This window comes from Pleurodeles waltl, unplaced genomic scaffold (assembly GCF_031143425.1).
Source record: "Pleurodeles waltl isolate 20211129_DDA unplaced genomic scaffold, aPleWal1.hap1.20221129 scaffold_39, whole genome shotgun sequence".
Lineage (NCBI taxonomy): Eukaryota > Metazoa > Chordata > Amphibia > Caudata > Salamandridae > Pleurodeles > Pleurodeles waltl.
Genome location: NW_027150097.1, coordinates 929,360 through 943,321, shown reverse-complemented (window position 1 = coordinate 943,321; position 13,962 = coordinate 929,360). Strand labels below are relative to the sequence as shown.

The 13,962-nt window shown below is 43.9% G+C and overlaps 4 non-coding genes across 4 annotated transcripts; all 4 read right to left on the bottom strand.

Moving 5' to 3' along the window:
• Positions 1-2,416: 2,416 nt before the first annotated feature.
• On the bottom strand, positions 2,417-2,488 carry TRNAE-UUC (transfer RNA glutamic acid (anticodon UUC)). The gene has a single exon. It is a non-coding gene; the product is annotated as a tRNA-Glu (tRNA).
• A 2,890-nt stretch (positions 2,489-5,378) lies between these two features.
• On the bottom strand, positions 5,379-5,450 carry TRNAE-UUC (transfer RNA glutamic acid (anticodon UUC)). Its single transcript has one exon. It is a non-coding gene; the product is annotated as a tRNA-Glu (tRNA).
• Positions 5,451-8,339: 2,889 nt separating this feature from the next.
• Positions 8,340-8,411, bottom strand: TRNAE-UUC (transfer RNA glutamic acid (anticodon UUC)). The gene has a single exon. It is a non-coding gene; the product is annotated as a tRNA-Glu (tRNA).
• A 2,889-nt stretch (positions 8,412-11,300) lies between these two features.
• Positions 11,301-11,372, bottom strand: TRNAE-UUC (transfer RNA glutamic acid (anticodon UUC)). Its single transcript has one exon. It is a non-coding gene; the product is annotated as a tRNA-Glu (tRNA).
• Between the last annotated feature and the right edge of the window lie 2,590 nt (positions 11,373-13,962).

Sequence of the window (13,962 nt, the reverse complement as noted above, 5' to 3'; positions counted from 1 at the left end):
ACTCCAGTCCTGACACTGGATTGGTTCACACAGAGAAGAAACAGCTCAGAAGTAGTCTGGGTTGTTCCCAGGTACCTGCATCTTCACAGAGTGACTGCCAGGGGGCAGCACAGCCAAAGCACTCACAGCCCACAAGGCTACAAATCATCAATTGGATGTCAGCAGCCTTGTCAGAGGCACAGAGACTAGTAATTCCACAATATTTTGGGACAGCAGAGGAAGAAGCAAGTGCTGAGCTGAAGTGGTAACTGCTGTTTTGTCACAACACCAGACATATGTTCTTAAAAGCATGTAAGTGCACATTCTTAGGCATTCTCGGTCGTCTTCTCCCTTTCTGACATTATACCAATTGTATACACCCGAATGGAGAAAAGTTAAAATATAAGGTACTAGGAATATGCGCCAAAGGTAGGCAAATTAAACATTTCAAGTACAAATATTACCATATTTATTGATGTAAAATGTAAACAAGTTAGACTGAAAATATGTGTGTGTGTTTACAAAGGATGTCTAAAGTGTATGCTGTGAGGTCAGGTTGCAGTTCACTATTTGCACTTGTGCCTTTCACAAGTGTGAGTACCCAGTAACACTAATGTCTGCTCTGACTTGTTAATCTGAGAGTCATGTGCTAAAGGGGGGCTTCCACCCTAGTTTGAGGGACCAGAGTACGAATGCCCCAGGGCACAGGAAATACACAGTCCTCATTGATACAACTGTGGCCCAGTAACTTCTGACTGCCCTTTGACCCCACAGACTGGCACACATATGTCATCAGACTATAGCACCGTGGTACATATGCACACATGTGCATGTACACGTCAGCCAGTTTTTTATTCATTTATGTGCTAATACTGTTCAGCATCAGGATGTGATGTCGAAGGAGACTGGTGGAGAGCGCCGAAGTCTCTGGTATTTCAAGACAAAACTAGAGACCTTTTCACACTCATATACTGCTCCAGGCAGATCTTCCACTGCAAATGCAAGTTATATGAGTCCAGCCTAAAACTGTTTATTTTTGGGTACTTCCTTTAGTCAAAGGTTACCATTTGCAACTCACAAAAAAAAAGCAAAGGGCAATTTCATACATTAACACTTTGGTAAAGTCGTTCTTTCACACCGTACATTTCCGTAAGTTTCTCTCTCCTTGTAAGTTATCCGGTGTGAAGGCCAAGTGGAGTCAGGTCCACACTGTGCATCTTACAGTTGTGTAGCCAGAGTAGAGAGGTGTCCACACAGACACAGGACGTAGACAACACCTGTGTGTAGCATCAAGTGTCCCCAGCAACGCCTATAGAATAATGTATAGATGCCCCCAAACCGCAGAAACCATGAGGGGAATGAAAAGAGGAAGAGACGGGTTATGTCAGAGATACAAATGGTTTCCTGCTCAAGACCTGCAATAAATTAAAACAAAAGTATTATTACAAACATTCCAGGTCCTACCGATATTGGAACTCAGATTGCTGGATTCAGAGTCCAGAGTGCTAATCATTACACGATGGAACCAACGTCCACGATCCTCAACCCTAGGAGTCCTGAAGCAGTGTCAGTCGCCACCTACTGTCTATCGCTTGAATTCGTTCACACTGTAAATCAAACATGACAAATCCAACAGCACAACTAAAATGTGTATTTCACAAGTAATAACATAAAAACAGAAATATACTTTTGCTGATGCAGAAACAAAGAAAACGTCTCGTCTGATGCTTCGAAATCTCCATTTAGCATGGCCCCTTAACTAACCACCAAGAGTCTTTGTACGGCTGGGAACCTTTGTAAAAGGGTCAGTGGGTCACTGTGAATGCAGCAGATCTTCACCCCTGTATTTCTTACAAAGAAGCAGAGTTTTATTCCAGGTACAGGAGGCATCTCTGGTGTCTGATACTACCGGTAGTGTTCAGCCTACCCTCTCTGAGAGAGCAGCAGTGAGGGTACAAAGCACACTGGTTGCAAAATGTGGACACTGCAAACAACAGCTGCAATATCACAGATGATATAAAATACATAAAGTACTCAAGTCTTATACTAGAAACAACACAGCAGGGGAATCATGTCATAAAACAAATGATGAACCCACTGTATGGACGGGGCAGGTAATAAAATGCGAATTTCCCATGGTGGCACCACAGTCAATTGCTGCCTTCTTCTCTGTGCCCCGGTCTCTTTATATAATCTGTACTTTTTGTTGTGCAATAAAAGAAAAACAAGGAATAACCCTTCATAGTATTAATGTACAGGTCAAGGGCTGTGGAGAGAGGTCAGTAGATTTGGGGGTCGGTGTAAACCTCTGACGGCATTAGATGGAAGCAGAAGACAAAGCAAGTGACATTTATTAAGACTTTAGGTGCATTTAGGTTTATAGAAAAAAACTGAGAAAGATTAAAATGTCTGAGTAGTGAAAAAAATAAATATGGATTTCCCATACCGGGAGTCGAACCCAGGCCGCCTGGGTGAAAACCAGGAATCCTAACCGCTAGACCATATGGGAACTGTGAAATTTTTCTACAGCTTAGTGTATGTGAGGTGTCTCCCAAGGTCACACTGCATTCCGTACACTGAGAGTTATATTGTTCTTCTCAGTAGTACACAATCAATTGGGGTAACAGACACCTCACTTCTGACAAAAGAGAAAGAATGACCAGAAGTCATCATTTCTGCCACAACCTGTCAGGTCTCATTATTTACAACCTTAGAGCTTCTACACATACACAGAGCCCAGGACACGGAGGACAGCAGCAGTCCCTGCATTCACTATTACTAACCCCTCCCCTTGAGCCAGACAAAGCCACGCCCCTCGCGTAGGACACTCCTGGGTTTCCTCACCAGACTGATGGCCCCACAGACCCCTCTCCAGTTATCTTCCAGCTGCTTCCTTGACGACACTCCCCTGCACCTGTCACAGGCTCCAGGCTGCTCTCCTGGGGCTCGAGTTATACTCCTTCTCTATCTACTAACAGCACCGACTCCAGTCCTGACACTGGATTGGTTCACACAGAGAAGAAACAGCTCAGAAGTAGTCTGGGTTGTTCCCAGGTACCTGCATCTTCACAGAGTGACTGCCAGGGGGCAGCACAGCCAAAGCACTCACAGCCCACAAGGCTACAAATCATCAATTGGATGTCAGCAGCCTTGTCAGAGGCACAGAGACTAGTAATTCCACAATATTTTGGGACAGCAGAGGAAGAAGCAAGTGCTGAGCTGAAGTGGTCACTGCTGTTTTGTCACAACACCAGACATATGTTCTTAAAAGCATGTAAGCGCACATTCTTAGGCATTCTCGGTCGTCTTCTCCCTTTCTGACATTATACCAATTGTATACACCCGAATGGAGAAAAGTTAAAATATAAGGTACTAGGAATATGCGCCAAAGGTAGGCAAATTAAACATTTCAAGTACAAATATTACCATATTTATTGATGTAAAATGTAAACAAGTTAGACTGAAAATATGTGTGTGTGTTTACAAAGGATGTCTAAAGTGTATGCTGTGAGGTCAGGTTGCAGTTCACTACTTGCACTTGTGCCTTTCACAAGTGTGAGTACCCAGTTACACTAATGTCTTCTCTGACTTGTTATTCTGAGAGTCATGTACTAAAGGGGGGCTTCCACCCTAGTTTGAGGGACCAGAGTACGAATGCCCCAGGGCACAGGAAGTACACAGTCCTCATTGATACAACTGTGGCCCAGTAACTTCTGACTGCCCTTTGACCCCACAGACTGGCACATATATGTCATCAGACTATAGCACCGTGGTACATATGCACACATGTGCATGTACACGTCAGCCAGTTTTTTATTCATTTATGTACTAATACTGTTCAGCATCAGGATGTGATGTCGAAGGAGACTGTTAGAGAGCGCCGAAGTCTCTGGTATTTCAAGACAAAACTAGAGACCTTTTCACACTCATATACTGCTCCAGGCAGATCTTCCACTGCAAATGCAAGTTATATGAGTCCAGCTGAAAACTGTTTATTTTTGGGTACTTGCTTTAGTCAAAGGTTACCATTTGCAACTCACAAAAAAAAAGCAAAGGGCAATTTCATACATTAACACTTTGGTAAAGTCGTTCTTTCACACCGTACATTTCCGTAAGTTTCTCTCTCCTTGTAAGTTATCCGGTGTGAAGGCCAAGTGGAGTCAGGTCCACACTGTGCATCTTACAATTCTGTAGCCAGAGTAGAGAGGTGTCCACACAGACACAGGACGTAGACAACACCTGTGTGTAGCATCAAGTGTCCCCAGCAACGCGTATAGAATAATGTATAGATGCCCCCAAACCGCAGAAACCACGAGGGGAATGAAAAGAGGAAGAGACGGGTTATGTCAGAGATACAAATGGTTTCCTGCTCAAGACCTGCAATAAATTAAAACAAAAGTATTATTACAAACATTCCAGGTCCTACCGATATTGGAACTCAGATTGCTGGATTCAGAGTCCAGAGTGCTAATCATTACACGATGGAACCAACGTCCACGATCCTCAACCCTAGGAGTCCTGAAGCAGTGTCAGTCGCCACCTACTGTCTATCGCTTGAATTCGTTCACACTGTAAATCAAACATGACAAATCCAACAGCACAACTAAAATGTGTATTTCACAAGTAATAACATAAAAACAGAAATATACTTTTGCTGATGCAGAAACAAAGAAAACGTCTCGTCTGATGCTTCGAAATCTCCATTTAGCATGGCCCCTTAACTAACCACCAAGAGTCTTTGTACGGCTGGGAACCTTTGTAAAAGGGTCAGTGGGTCACTGTGAATGCAGCAGATCTTCACCCCTGTATTTCTTACAAAGAAGCAGAGTTTTATTCCAGGTACAGGAGGCATCTCTGGTGTCTGATACTACCGGTAGTGTTCAGCCTACCCTCTCTGAGAGAGCAGCAGTGAGGGTACAAAGCACACTGGTTGCAAAATGTGGACACTGCAAACAACAGCTGCAATATCACAGATGATATAAAACACATAAAGTACTCAAGTCTTATACTAGAAACAACACAGCAGGGGAATCATGTCATAAAACAAATGATGAACCCACAGTATGGACGGGGCAGGTAATAAAATGCGAATTTCCCATGGTGGCACCACAGTCAATTGCTGCCTTCTTCTCTGTGCCCCGGTCTCTTTATATAATCTGTACTTTTTGTTGTGCAATAAAAGAAAAACAAGGAATAACCCTTCATAGTATTAATGTACAGGTCAAGGGCTGGGGAGAGAGGGCAGTAGATTTGGGGGTCGGTGTAAACCTCTGACGGCATTAGATGGAAGCAGAAGACAAAGCAAGTGACATTTATTAAGACTTTAGGTGCATTTAGGTTTATAGAAAAAAACTGAGAAAGATTAAAATGTCTGAGTAGTGAAAAAAAAAAATATGGATTTCCCATACCGGGAGTCAAACCCAGGCCGCCTGGGTGAAAACCAGGAATCCAAACCGCTAGACCATATGGGAACTGTGAACTTTTTCTACAGCTTAGTGTATGTGAGGTGTCTCCCAAGGTCACACTGCATTCCGTACACTGAGAGTTATATTGTTCTTCTCAGTAGTACACAATCAATTGGGGTAGCAGACACCTCACTTCTGACAAAAGAGAAAGAATGACCAGAAGTCATCATTTCTGCCACAACCTGTCAGGTCTCATTATTTAGAACCTTAGAGCTTCTACACATACACAGAGCCCAGGACACGGAGGACAGCAGCAGTCCCTGCATTCACTATTACTAACCCCTCCCCTTGAGCCAGACAAAGCCACGCCCCTCCCGTAGGACACTCCTGGGTTTCCTCACCAGACTGATGGCCCCACAGACCCCTCTCCAGTTATCTTCCAGCTGCTTCCTTGACGACACTCCCCTGCACCTGTCACAGGCTCCAGGCTGCCCTCCTGGGGCTCGAGTTATACTCCTTCTCTATCTACTAACAGCACCGACTCCAGTCCTGACACTGGATTGGTTCACACAGAGAAGAAACAGCTCAGAAGTAGTCTGGCTTGTTCCCAGGTACCTGCATCTTCACAGAGTGACTGCCAGGGGGCAGCACAGCCAAAGCACTCACAGCCCACAAGGCTACAAATCATCAATTGGATGTCAGCAGCCTTGTCAGAGGCACAGAGACTAGTAATTCCACAATATTTTGGGACAGCAGAGGAAGAAACAAGTGCTGAGCTGAAGTGGTAACTGCTGTTTTGTCACAACACCAGACATATGTTCTTAAAAGCATGTAAGCGCACATTCTTAGGCATTCTCGGTCGTCTTCTCCCTTTCTGACATAATACCAATTGTATGCACCCGAATGGAGAAAAGTTAAAATATAAGGTACTAGGAATATGCGCCAAAGGTAGGCAAATTAAACATTTCAAGTACAAATATTACCATATTTATTGATGTAAAATGTAAACAAGTTAGACTGAAAATATGTGTGTGTGTTTACAAAGGATGTCTAAAGTGTATGCTGTGAGGTCAGGTTGCAGTTCACTACTTGCACTTGTGCCTTTCACAAGTGTGAGTACCCAGTAACACTAATGTCTGCTCTGACTTGTTAATCTGAGAGTCATGTGCTAAAGGGGGGCTTCCACCCTAGTTTGAGGGACCAGAGTACGAATGCCCTAGGGCACAGGAAGTACACAGTCCTCATTGATACAACTGTGGCCCAGTAACTTCTCACTGCCCTTTGACCCCACAGACTGGCACATATATGTCATCAGACTATAGCACCGTGGTACATATGCACACATGTGCATGTACACGTCAGCCAGTTTTTTATTCATTTATGTGCTAATACTGTTCAGCATCAGGATGTGATGTCGAAGGAGACTGGTGGAGAGCGCCGAAGTCTCTGGTATTTCAAGACAAAACTAGAGACCTTTTCACACTCATATACTGCTCCAGGCAGATCTTCCACTGCAAATGCAAGTTACATGAGTCCAGCTGAAAACTGTTTATTTTTGGGTACTTGCTTTAGTCAAAGGTTACCATTTGCAACTCACAAAAAAAAAGCAAAGGGCAATTTCATACATTAACACTTTGGTAAAGTCGTTCTTTCACACCGTACATTTCCGTAAGTTTCTCTCTCCTTGTAAGTTATCCGGTGTGAAGGCCAAGTGGAGTCAGGTCCACACTGTGCATCTTACAGTTGTGTAGCCAGAGTAGAGAGGTGTCCACACAGACACAGGACGTAGACAACACCTGTGTGTAGCATCAAGTGTCCCCAGCAACGCCTATAGAATAATGTATAGATGCCCCCAAACCGCAGAAACCACGAGGGGAATGAAAAGAGGAAGAGACGGGTTATGTCAGAGATACAAATGGTTTCCTGCTCAAGACCTGCAATAAATTAAAACAAAAGTATTATTACAAACATTCCAGGTCCTACCGATATTGGAACTCAGATTGCTGGATTCAGAGTCCAGAGTGCTAATCATTACACGATGGAACCAACGTCCACGATCCTCAACCCTAGGAGTCCTGAAGCAGTGTCAGTCGCCACCTACTGTCTATCGCCTGAATTCGTTCACACTGTAAATCAAACATGACAAATCCAACAGCACAACTAAAATGTGTATTTCACAAGTAATAACATAAAAACAGAAATATACTTTTGCTGATGCAGAAACAAAGAAAACGTCTCGTCTGATGCTTCGAAATCTCCATTTAGCATGGCCCCTTAACTAACCACCAAGAGTCTTTGCACAGCTGGGAACCTTTGTAAAAGGGTCAGTGGGTCACTGTGAATGCAGCAGATCTTCACCCCTGTATTTCTTACAAAGAAGCAGAGTTTTATTCCAGGTACAGGAGGCATCTCTGGTGTCTGATACTACCGGTAGTGTTCAGCCTACCCTCTCTGAGAGAGCAGCAGTGAGGGTACAAAGCACACTGGTTGCAAAATGTGGACACTGCAAACAACAGCTGCAATATCACAGATGATATAAAACACATAAAGTACTCAAGTCTTATACTAGAAACAACACAGCAGGGGAATCATGTCATAAAACAAATGATGAACCCACAGTATGGACGGGCAGGTAATAAAATGCGAATTTCCCATGGTGGCACCACAGTCAATTGCTGCCTTCTTCTCTGTGCCCCGGTCTCTTTATATAATCTGTACTTTTTGTTGTGCAAGAAAAGAAAAACAAGGAATAACCCTTCATAGTATTAATGTACAGGTCAAGGGCTGGGGAGAGAGGGCAGTAGATTTGGGGGTCGGTGTAAACCTCTGACGGCATTAGATGGAAGCAGAAGACAAAGCAAGTGACATTTATTAAGACTTTAGGTGCATTTAGGTTTATAGAAAAAAACTGAGAAAGATTAAAATGTCTGAGTAGTGAAAAAAACAAATATGGATTTCCCATACCGGGAGTCGAACCCAGGCCGCCTGGGTGAAAACCAGGAATCCTAACCGCTAGACCATATGGGAACTGTGAACTTTTTCTACAGCTTAGTGTATGTGAGGTGTCCCCCAAGGTCACAGTGCATTCCGTACACTGAGAGTTGTATTGTTCTTCTCAGTAGTACACAATCAATTGGGGTAACAGACACCTCACTTCTGACAAAAGAGAAGGAATGACCAGAAGTCATCATTTCTGCCACAACCTGTCAGGTCTCATTATTTACAACCTTAGAGCTTCTACACATACACAGAGCCCAGGACACGGAGGACAGCAGCAGTCCCTGCATTCACTATTACTAACCCCTCCCCTTGAGCCAGACAAAGCCACGCCCCTCCCGTAGGACACTCCTGGGTTTCCTCACCAGACTGATGGCCCCACAGACCCCTCTCCAGTTATCTTCCAGCTGCTTCCTTGACGACACTCCCCTGCACCTGTCACAGGCTCCAGGCTGCCCTCCTGGGGCTCGAGTTATACTCCTTCTCTATCTACTAACAGCACCGACTCCAGTCCTGACACTGGATTGGTTCACACAGAGAAGAAACAGCTCAGAAGTAGTCTGGCTTGTTCCCAGGTACCTGCATCTTCACAGAGTGACTGCCAGGGGGCAGCACAGCCAAAGCACTCACAGCCCACAAGGCTACAAATCATCAATTGGATGTCAGCAGCCTTGTCAGAGGCACAGAGACTAGTAATTCCACAATATTTTGGGACAGCAGAGGAAGAAACAAGTGCTGAGCTGAAGTGGTAACTGCTGTTTTGTCACAACACCAGACATATGTTCTTAAAAGCATGTAAGCGCACATTCTTAGGCATTCTCGGTCGTCTTCTCCCTTTCTGACATAATACCAATTGTATACACCCGAATGGAGAAAAGTTAAAATATAAGGTACTAGGAATATGCGCCAAAGGTAGGCAAATTAAACATTTCAAGTACAAATATTACCATATTTATTGATGTAAAATGTAAACAAGTTAGACTGAAAATATGTGTGTGTGTTTACAAAGGATGTCTAAAGTGTATGCTGTGAGGTCAGGTTGCAGTTCACTACTTGCACTTGTGCATTTCACAAGTGTGAGTACCCAGTAACACTAATGTCTGCTCTGACTTGTTAATCTGAGAGTCATGTGCTAAAGGGGGGCTTCCACCCTAGTTTGAGGGACCAGAGTACGAATGCCCTAGGGCACAGGAAGTACACAGTCCTCATTGATACAACTGTGGCCCAGTAACTTCTGACTGCCCTTTGACCCCACAGACTGGCACATATATGTCATCAGACTATAGCACCGTGGTACATATGCACACATGTGCATGTACACGTCAGCCAGTTTTTTATTCATTTATGTGCTAATACTGTTCAGCATCAGGATGTGATGTCGAAGGAGACTGGTGGAGAGCGCCGAAGTCTCTGGTATTTCAAGACAAAACTAGAGACCTTTTCACACTCATATACTGCTCCAGGCAGATCTTCCACTGCAAATGCAAGTTACATGAGTCCAGCTGAAAACTGTTTATTTTTGGGTACTTCCTTTAGTCAAAGGTTACCATTTGCAACTCACAAAAAAAAAGCAAAGGGCAATTTCATACATTAACACTTTGGTAAAGTCGTTCTTTCACACCGTACATTTCCGTAAGTTTCTCTCTCCTTGTAAGTTATCCGGTGTGAAGGCCAAGTGGAGTCAGGTCCACACTGTGCATCTTACAGTTGTGTAGCCAGAGTAGAGAGGTGTCCACACAGACACAGGACGTAGACAACACCTGTGTGTAGCATCAAGTGTCCCCAGCAACGCCTATAGAATAATGTATAGATGCCCCCAAACCGCAGAAACCACGAGGGGAATGAAAAGAGGAAGAGACGGGTTATGTCAGAGATACAAATGGTTTCCTGCTCAAGACCTGCAATAAATTAAAACAAAAGTATTATTACAAACATTCCAGGTCCTACCGATATTGGAACTCAGATTGCTGGATTCAGAGTCCAGAGTGCTAATCATTACACGATGGAACCAACGTCCACGATCCTCAACCCTAGGAGTCCTGAAGCAGTGTCAGTCGCCACCTACTGTCTATCGCCTGAATTCGTTCACACTGTAAATCAAACATGACAAATCCAACAGCACAACTAAAATGTGTATTTCACAAGTAATAACATAAAAACAGAAATATACTTTTGCTGATGCAGAAACAAAGAAAACGTCTCGTCTGATGCTTCGAAATCTCCATTTAGCATGGCCCCTTAACTAACCACCAAGAGTCTTTGCACAGCTGGGAACCTTTGTAAAAGGGTCAGTGGGTCACTGTGAATGCAGCAGATCTTCACCCCTGTATTTCTTACAAAGAAGCAGAGTTTTATTCCAGGTACAGGAGGCATCTCTGGTGTCTGATACTACCGGTAGTGTTCAGCCTACCCTCTCTGAGAGAGCAGCAGTGAGGGTACAAAGCACACTGGTTGCAAAATGTGGACACTGCAAACAACAGCTGCAATATCACAGATGATATAAAACACATAAAGTACTCAAGTCTTATACTAGAAACAACACAGCAGGGGAATCATGTCATAAAACAAATGATGAACCCACAGTATGGACGGGCAGGTAATAAAATGTGAATTTCCCATGGTGGCACCACAGTCAATTGCTGCCTTCTTCTCTGTGCCCCGTTCTCTTTATATAATCTGTACTTTTTGTTGTGCAAGAAAAGAAAAACAAGGAATAACCCTTCATAGTATTAATGTACAGGTCAAGGGCTGGGGAGAGAGGGCAGTAGATTTGGGGGTCGGTGTAAACCTCTGACGGCATTAGATGGAAGCAGAAGACAAAGCAAGTGACATTTATTAAGACTTTAGGTGCATTTAGGTTTATAGAAAAAAACTGAGAAAGATTAAAATGTCTGAGTAGTGAAAAAAACAAATATGGATTTCCCATACCGGGAGTCAAACCCAGGCCCCCTGGGTGAAAACCAGGAATCCTAACCGCTAGACCATATGGGAACTGTGAACTTTTTCTACAGCTTAGTGTATGTGAGGTGTCCCCCAAGGTCACACTGCATTCCGTACACTGAGAGTTATATTGTTCTTCTCAGTAGTACACACTCAATTGGGGTAACAGACACCTCACTTCTGACAAAAGAGAAGGAATGACCAGAAGTCATCATTTCTGCCACAACCTGTCAGGTCTCATTATTTACAACCTTAGAGCTTCTACACATACACAGAGCCCAGGACACGGAGGACAGCAGCAGTCCCTGCATTCACTATTACTAACCCCTCACCTTGAGCCAGACAAAGCCACGCACCTCCCGTAGGACACTCCTGGGTTTCCTCACCAGACTGATGGCCCCACAGACCCCTCTCCAGTTATCTTCCAGCTGCTTCCTTGACGACACTCCCCTGCACCTGTCACAGGCTCCAGGCTGCCCTCCTGGGGCTCGAGTTATACTCCTTCTCTATCTACTAACAGCACCGACTCCAGTCCTGACACTGGATTGGTTCACACAGAGAAGAAACAGCTCAGAAGTAGTCTGGGTTGTTCCCAGGTACCTGCATCTTCACAGAGTGACTGCCAGGGGGCAGCACAGCCAAAGCACTCACAGCCCACAAGGCTACAAATCATCAATTGGATGTCAGCAGCCTTGTCAGAGGCGCAGAGACTAGTAATTCCACAATATTTTGGGACAGCAGAGGAAGAAGCAAGTGCTGAGCTGAAGTGGTCACTGCTGTTTTGTCACAACACCAGACATATGTTCTTAAAAGCATGTAAGCACACATTCTTAGGAATTCTTGGTCGTCTTCTCCCTTTCTGACATTATACCAATTGTATACACCCGAATGGAGAAAAGTTAAAATATAAGGTACTAGGAATATGCGCCAAAGGTAGGCAAATTAAACATTTCAAGTACAAATATTACCATATTTATTGATGTAAAATGTAAACAAGTTAGACTGAAAATATGTGTGTGTGTTTACAAAGGATGTCTAAAGTGTATGCTGTGAGGTCAGGTTGCAGTTCACTACTTGCACTTGTGCCTTTCACAAGTGTGAGTACCCAGTAACACTAATGTCTGCTCTGACTTGTTATTCTGAGAGTCATGTGCTAAAGGGGGGCTTCCACCCTAGTTTGAGGGACCAGAGTACGAATGCCCCAGGGCACAGGAAGTACACAGTCCTCATTGATACAACTGTGGCCCAGTAACTTCTGACTGCCCTTTGACCCCACAGACTGGCACATATATGTCATCAGACTATAGCACCGTGGTACATATGCACACATGTGCATGTACACGTCAGCCAGTTTTTTATTCATTTATGTGCTAATACTGTTCAGCATCAGGATGTGATGTCGAAGGAGACTGGTGGAGAGCGCCGAAGTCTCTGGTATTTCAAGACAAAACTAGAGACCTTTTCACACTCATATACTGCTCCAGGCAGATCTTCCACTGCAAATGCAAGTTATATGAGTCCAGCTGAAAACTGTTTATTTTTGGGTACTTGCTTTAGTCAAAGGTTACCATTTGCAACTCACAAAAAAAAAGCAAAGGGCAATTTCATACATTAACACTTTGGTAAAGTCGTTCTTTCACACCGTACATTTCCGTAAGTTTCTCTCTCCTTGTAAGTTATCCGGTGTGAAGGCCAAGTGGAGTCAGGTCCACACTGTGCATCTTACAGTTGTGTAGCCAGAGTAGAGAGGTGTCCACACAGACACAGGACGTAGACAACACCTGTGTGTAGCATCAAGTGTCCCCAGCAACGCCTATAGAATAATGTATAGATGCCCCCAAACCGCAGAAACCACGAGGGGAATGAAAAGAGGAAGAGACGGGTTATGTCAGAGATACAAATGGTTTCCTGCTCAAGACCTGCAATAAATTAAAACAAAAGTATTATTACAAACATTCCAGGTCCTACCGATATTGGAACTCAGATTGCTGGATTCAGAGTCCAGAGTGCTAATCATTACACGATGGAACCAACGTCCACGATCCTCAACCCTAGGAGTCCTGAAGCAGTGTCAGTCGCCACCTACTGTCTATCGCTTGAATTCGTTCACACTGTAAATCAAACATGACAAATCCAACAGCACAACTAAAATGTGTATTTCACAAGTAATAACATAAAAACAGAAATATACTTTTGCTGATGCAGAAACAAAGAAAACGTCTCGTCTGATGCTTCGAAATCTCCATTTAGCATGGCCCCTTAACTAACCACCAAGAGTCTTTGCACGGCTGGGAACCTTTGTAAAAGGGTCAGTGGGTCACTGTGAATGCAGCAGATCTTCACCCCTGTATTTCTTACAAAGAAGCAGAGTTTTATTCCAGGTACAGGAGGCATCTCTGGTGTCTGATACTACCGGTAGTGTTCAGCCTACCCTCTCTGAGAGAGCAGCAGTGAGGGTACAAAGCACACTGGTTGCAAAATGTGGACACTGCAAACAACAGCTGCAATATCACAGATGATATAAAACACATAAAGTACTCAAGTCTTATACTAGAAACAACACAGCAGGGGAATCATGTCATAAAACAAATGATGAACCCACAGTATGGACGGGGCAGGTAATAAAATGCGAATTTCCCAT